Source organism: Tupaia chinensis, unplaced genomic scaffold (genome assembly GCF_000334495.1).
Source record: "Tupaia chinensis unplaced genomic scaffold, TupChi_1.0 Scaffold139521_1, whole genome shotgun sequence".
In the NCBI taxonomy this organism is placed as follows: Eukaryota; Metazoa; Chordata; class Mammalia; order Scandentia; family Tupaiidae; genus Tupaia; species Tupaia belangeri.
Window position 1 is genome coordinate 397,723 of NW_006199406.1, and position 6,562 is coordinate 404,284.

Genomic DNA, 6,562 nt, shown 5'->3' on the forward strand with positions numbered 1-6,562 from the left:
CCCTGTTGTGGACTCATGGCTTGGGACTCGCCGAGGGCCTCAGAGAGTATGTTGCAGATATTGGGTCTCACTGCCAGTCCCTGTCAACCAGTGCCTTGACTGCCAAGTTCATCCACCTCTGGAGGCATGATCCCCTGCAACAGGAAGCCTGAGCACAGAGCTCATTTCTGCTGCTCCCTTTCTTTTTATGTAGAGCATATGTAGAAAATTTCATTTTATAAAAACAGTATATTGGGATATTTTATATATAATTTAGCAATCTAGTTAATGTTGACAAATGTCAATGTTTTAAGAGCCCAAAGGACATTCAGCAGATATTTTACCCCTGAAAGACAAATGTCTGATTTTTTTTTCTTGTATTTTTTGAAGAAGATATTCCATTTGTAAATTCAAGTTTGGTTGGCCCTTTTTAGTCTTTTTGCTCAATATTTTAAATACTTACATTTTCTTTCTTTTTTTTTTTGTAGAGCTTTTGAGCTTCTTCTCTCTCTTGTTTTCTTCTCTCAAATTTTTGTTTCTTAGCAGCACACTTAACTTGTACCTGTTCATATTCTTCCTGTGCTTTCTGATTTGAAGTTTTCTTTTTCTTTTTCTTTGGAATTGTAATGGAATTTACTGGTTGGCTACACTGTTCTTCTGGCTGAGGCTGGTGAGTACTACACTGGTCTTTGAACCAAGCCTGGTCAGTGCTACATTGTTCTTCAGGCAAAAGTTGATCAACTTCTTCTAACAAAGGCTTGTCAATTTTTCTTAGTTGCTTCTTGAGTCTTTCCTCTTCAGCTAAATGGAGATGTTTCAGATGATCTGGGTATCGATCTGTGAATTGGGAGTCCTGTGATGTTTGAGTCTTCTTTTCCTTCCATAATAATGTCCTGTAATTTTGCTGAGTCTTAAGTTTTCTTCAAAATGCAAAGCCTTGTCCCTCATGAATGCTACCCACGCGGGCTTGCAGACCATTAGGGCACCATGTCCTCTGTTTCACCTTATTTCTGAATCCTATCGAAGAAGCCCCTTTGCCACTGGTCCCCAAACTCCCAGTCCACCACCTCACCGCTGGCCTAACCGGCGCCATCACAGACGATTTCTCCAGATCTCTGCTGCTCCCTTTCTCTGAGGATTGCAGCCCTGTGCTGTGTTGACCAGCTCCTGACAACTGCTGTTTTGCACGTTTCCACACCATTTGTTGTTCTTATGGCAAGAGAGTGGGTCATACAGCGGCTCCCATCAGGGCTGGGCCTGGAAGTTTCTCTGCCCACCTGCTTCTGCCTACTGTTTAGATCCACATTCAAGGGCACTTCTCTAGTTTTTCTTTCACGTCCCTTAATGAAGAATTAAGCTTTCAATATCCTGGGTCTCCTAGTAAATTTGTAACTGCTATACCCATGGCATGTATAAATGTGTCATATTACACATAGTTAGGTAGTGTCCCTTCTACACGCTAAGATCCCTGGGAGTAGTGGCCGTGTTGGAATGGTAATTCCATTTCCACCGCCCAGCCCAATTTCTGGCACAAAACACACAGTCCTTAAATGTAAGCTGTGTTGTATGTGGCTGCCATGAAAGAAGGAACCATGAGCAGGGACCACTGTCACTCCATAGAAATTGTTACCCTGCAGTCTCTGGCATAATTTCAGCAGTTACATGTTTCCTAAAAGAGCAATTGCTCAACCGACTGCAGATTCTACCAATTTGTCACAATGATCTGGCCCCTCTCTGTGCTGCCCTCTAGAGGCAATGCTTCCAGAATACACCAACTGTTCAAGGCAGAAGGGTTGTACTAAGAAATCACAGAAAAATGTCAGGTGAACTGAATGTCTTAGGGACACAGCATTCACAATCAAGGAGCAGTTTAATGCAGCAGACCCAACCTGGGTGAGGGAGGCACCGGTAAGTGTGGTGTTCTTATGGCTCAAATTATGCCTCCGCCCCTCTAAAAAAAAAGGGAAAGAAATGCTGAAGTCCTGATTAATCTCAGAATGGACTTTATTTGAGACAGTATCGGCAGGGTGAGTGCCTAATCTAATCTGACTGTGCCCATGCAAGAGAAGACGACACAGGTGAGAAGTGCACCACGTGCAGGTGGCAGCAGAGACAGGGCTGCTCTGGGCCGAGAGCGGCCACACCAGCACCTGGAAGAGGCAGGAAGACCCTCCTGGGCAGGTTTCAGGGGAGCGTGGCTCTGCCAACACCCTGGTTTTGCACTTCTATCCTTGAGGACTTTTGCGACAATAAATAAAAAAGGTGCTGTTATTTAAGTCACCGCATCTGTGGTAATTTGCTCTAGGAGCCCTGGAGTAAGACGCGGCTGTGGAGAGGTAGCGCCCTGGGCTGGCTTCAGAAGAAATGGCATCAGTCCTTCCCTCTGGGAAGTCTTTTTGACACCACAGTAGAGAAACTGTCAGAACGGGCTGTTCAGAACACGGGGAGCTGGGCACCCGCGATGCTCCCAGACAGCCAGGGACTCATCTGAGCTGGTCGTGGAAGCCAGGCCTTGAGAAAGTCAGTTTGCAATTGCTCATTCATGTCTGTCATGTCTAAAATTGTCACCTGCTGAGTCATGAGACCTCAGAAGAGTCGCAGCCAGCTGAAGCCTGTCTTCATGTGTAAAATATGAGGTTTTGATCAAGGATTGGGGGGGTATGCTGAAGATAATTGTTTTGCATTTAATTTTCACTCCTTTTGCAGTAGTGAGCTATATATCCCTGCTTCACCACCTCTACCACCCCAAAGCTGCATGTTCATGCTAGGGATCCCTTTCCATTCTTGCTGTTTGTTGCTGAGGTCACTTTCCTAAGTATGAGTCCCTGTCCACACTCCCCACGTGAATACGAACAGCGGTGTGCCAGCCTGCAGCTCCCGTCGGCCTGCAGGGAGGCCTGCTCCCATTTACAGGGAAGAGATCACATCTGTGGGGCAGGAGAACACACCTGGATTTCATTCTTCCCAGTCCTGGCCGAGGGTGCCAATGATGCAAGTCCAACTTCATGAGACGTTTGACTATAAAAACACGGGGCAGGAGACACACCCTGGGACACCTTCTCCGGGTTTAGGAATCTGTCTTCCACATTTGTGGCTTCCTGCCCTCATGGCTTTCCTGGGCTTTCATGCAGATGGCTACTGCGTACCTCTGTCCTTCATGGGGTTTCGTCTGGTCCAAAGAAGGAGGAATGCCCACCACTGGGTCTGGACCGCCTGCAATTTTCTTGCAGCTGCTTTGATTAAGTGACAGTGAAATTCAAAGAATTCTTAACAAGCTGGTGAAGCAATAACCCTTTCTTCTAGTTACTGGAACAAAGCTTCTAGAATTCATTGTCTTTTCCCCAAAGACTTATTAATAAATACACTGCAGCCTCCATTTTCATGCATAGGCTACGAAGTATATAACCTGTCCCATGCCATTGCCAAGTCAAAGAGGATTTCCAACAATGGTGTAAAGAAAAGGCAAATTAGTCTTTGTCCAGGTGCTTCTTGCTAATTGCCTCACTGTCTCAGAGATGTATTTACGGACTGAGCTTAACTAGTATATCGGGGTGATTGTAGAGGGAGTGACAGGGAGAAAAAAGAGTGATGTGCTTTCTTCCCAAGGTGGTGTTTCTTCTCCTGGCTGAATTTTTTAGAACGTTTTTGTTCAGCTGCTCCAGGTCTATACCATGGTCAGTACTGGTTATTCTCCAAAAACTGAGATAAAGTGCCTTGTGAGAGTCGAGGTGCTGATATGTGACTGTGAGGCTCCTTTGGGGAAGGCTTCGAGGCCCCGTGGCTCAGCCCTGCGGAGGGTAGAGCATGGGCAACACAGCGGAACACTCCATGGGCCGCACTGACTCGCGGGCCTGGAGCACACTGCGGGACGGTGTGAGGCGACAGCAGAGAGGCAGGTGCACAAAGGCCCCCACACACACAGGTGAGACGTGAGTAGACTTAGAAGGTTCAGCGTGGTGGGGTTGGCAGACAAGCAGGCAAACGAATGATCAGAGGTAGAGGACAAAGGCACGGCGACTGGGACCACGAGCAAGGTCAGCAAAGCCACTGCACGTACGGCACATCATGCAATGCCGTGTTTAGACTGGCCTCTCTGAACAGGGTGCTGGCTTGTGGCAGGTACAGCAGAGGTCAGGATGGCCCCTGCCTGCTTCAGGAGGACTCTCCTTGATCACACGATACCTAAGTCTTCCACTAAAAGCCTGTACCAGATGGCCTGTGTCGTAGGTTCAGGACTTTAGGGATGCAGCTGGATTTCTGAGATTTTGGAGGGGCACCTTCTTATAATACTGAAGCCACGTGGAAGACCCAGGTCCAGGTCCTGGATGGCCCGAATGTGCTGGCGGTGCCTGTGTGAGCACCCCTGATCCTGGCTGGCTGGAAGGCTAGGGACAAGGGGTGTGGTGACGAGGAAGGGGATAGAGGCTTTGGCATGGAGAATGGGGACTGAGGGGGCGTGGGGGATGGGGATGGAGGGTGCGGGGTAAAGGATGGGGATGGAGGGTGTGGACGATAAGGATGGAAGAGCTGATGTGGAGGGTAGGGATGGAGGGTGAAGTGTGGACGATGGGGATGGAGGGGGTGGCGTGGACAGTGGGGATGGAGGAGCCGATGTGGCAGATGGAGATGGAGGAGTCCTGTCCAGGATCTCTCTCTCCCTTTCTCACTCTCTCAGAGCAAGAGATAATTACACTTTTTAAAAAACTGGGAGCCATCCGGTGTTGTGGTGGTTGAGGTGGCTAGATCCCACATGGCTGATTGTGTGGTTTGAGTCTTTGACCTGATGGCTTGAAAAACACACCATGTGCAGAGGAGAAGGTGGATGGGGATGCAGGGTGGCCACGCTCCTGGGGAGTGCTTTTTCCCCCCCCCCACCTCTCTGACTCTCTGGTACTCATGAGCCCTGTAGCAAAATTTTTTAAAAAATTATATTTTGATAAACTGGACAGGGAAGAAATGTTTGCATATTGAAATGTTCACTTTGTAAGCTAAATAATGTGATTGAATGTATACAAAAGTAAAAAAAAATTTCAATTAAAGGGCAACTATTTTTTTTTTAAAAAGTGAATATACAAAAACTGAAGAAATTGACAAAGCCAAAGGAATAACAAGTCTTTAATATAATTTAATAGTTCCTGTCTTAAGAACATGTCAAACAACATTATTGGTTTTTCTGTTGTAATGCTGTTTGCATTTTTAATTAATAGGGGTAGAGGACGGTATATTATTATCTTTGCAGGCTTTAAGGCCTCTACCTGCAAATTCAGATAAATGGTCTTTAAATACTCCTTACGAATGAAGCACTTGGCACTCACTGAGGTTGCCTGTGATTGAAGCTCCAGGGCCTACTCCTGGCTCCATGATTTGGAAGTGTTCTAAATTTAACCCATTGCCTAATCTCTGCAAAGGTGCATTTCTCAATGGTAAAAGAGGCCAATTGTTCTGAGTTCAATCAGATAGTAAATCCCACATATCCCACCCATTTGCTGGTGAGGCATCGTGCTCAGCCCTAAATAAAGATTAGGTAAAGAAAGAAGGGAAGTGGGGCAGCCAGTGGCATGGTGGTTAAGGTGGCTACATCCTACATGGCCAATTGTATGGTTCAAGTCCCAGACCTGGCAGCTTGAAAAACATGCTGGGTATGTGCACACGTGTGCCCAAAATCCTGAGCGGAGCATGGAGGAGAAGGGATTGCAGTGTGGGCATCCCACCTGGGAGTGATTTCTCACTTTCTTTCTCTCTCTCTCTCTCTCTTGATGAGTGTACACACCCTATATGAAAAATTTAAAAATTTAAAAGTAAGAAAATAAGAAAGAGGGGAGAGATTTTTCATATTCCAACACTATACCTTTACTCCTATATCTAAGAAAATGGATTTCCTCTGTCTGCCTAGCTTCTGCCATTCTTATTTCCTGTTTCTGTCTTCTTTCTGGACTGCAGATTTAATAAGACAGAGCTCTTAGGCAGAATAGTAAAAATCGCAGCTCTGCCCTTCCCAAGCATGTAACCTTGGAGAAATCACTCTATCTCCTAAACCTCAATCTCCTCATCAGTAAGTCAGAAATTGAAATACATGCTCTGAAATATTATTGGGCAGACAAAAGATAGTGTACATCTGGCAGACATTTCACAATTAAGGAATTGCAAAAAATGTGTTCAGTGGGGGGAAATATAATTTTGGTGATTAAAATTTATCAAAAGACGTCTGTGTTGTCCGTTCACTTTACTCAGTAACGTGAAAGTCTGTAATCATGAGGGGGACGGATTGCCTGCCCAGTGCTCACAGCGTGTGCATCATCTGAAACTTCTAAGAGGTTTCAAGAGTGGTGTTTGAGAGGGAGACTTGGGTGAGAAAATGCACAAGAGGCTAGAAAGTGTCCCAGCATCTGTAGTTCAGAAAACACTACTTGGTCATAAGACATTCTCAACCAGCAATGAGACAGCGTAGAGACAGCTCAGACCAACTAAACAACTCTTGGACCAAAGAACTTGGGAAAAACTTCATGAGATAAATCCATTATCTTATTGCTGCATTTTGATCTTTAGAAATACACAGGGGCCCCCGAGCCCTCGGAATAGAATG

At 46.0% G+C, this 6,562-nt stretch overlaps 1 pseudogene; it reads right to left on the reverse strand.

Annotated features, from left to right (window-relative positions):
* Positions 1-288: 288 nt before the first annotated feature.
* On the reverse strand, positions 289-1,072 carry LOC102501075 (thyroid transcription factor 1-associated protein 26 pseudogene; annotated as a pseudogene).
* Positions 1,073-6,562: the final 5,490 nt, after the last annotated feature.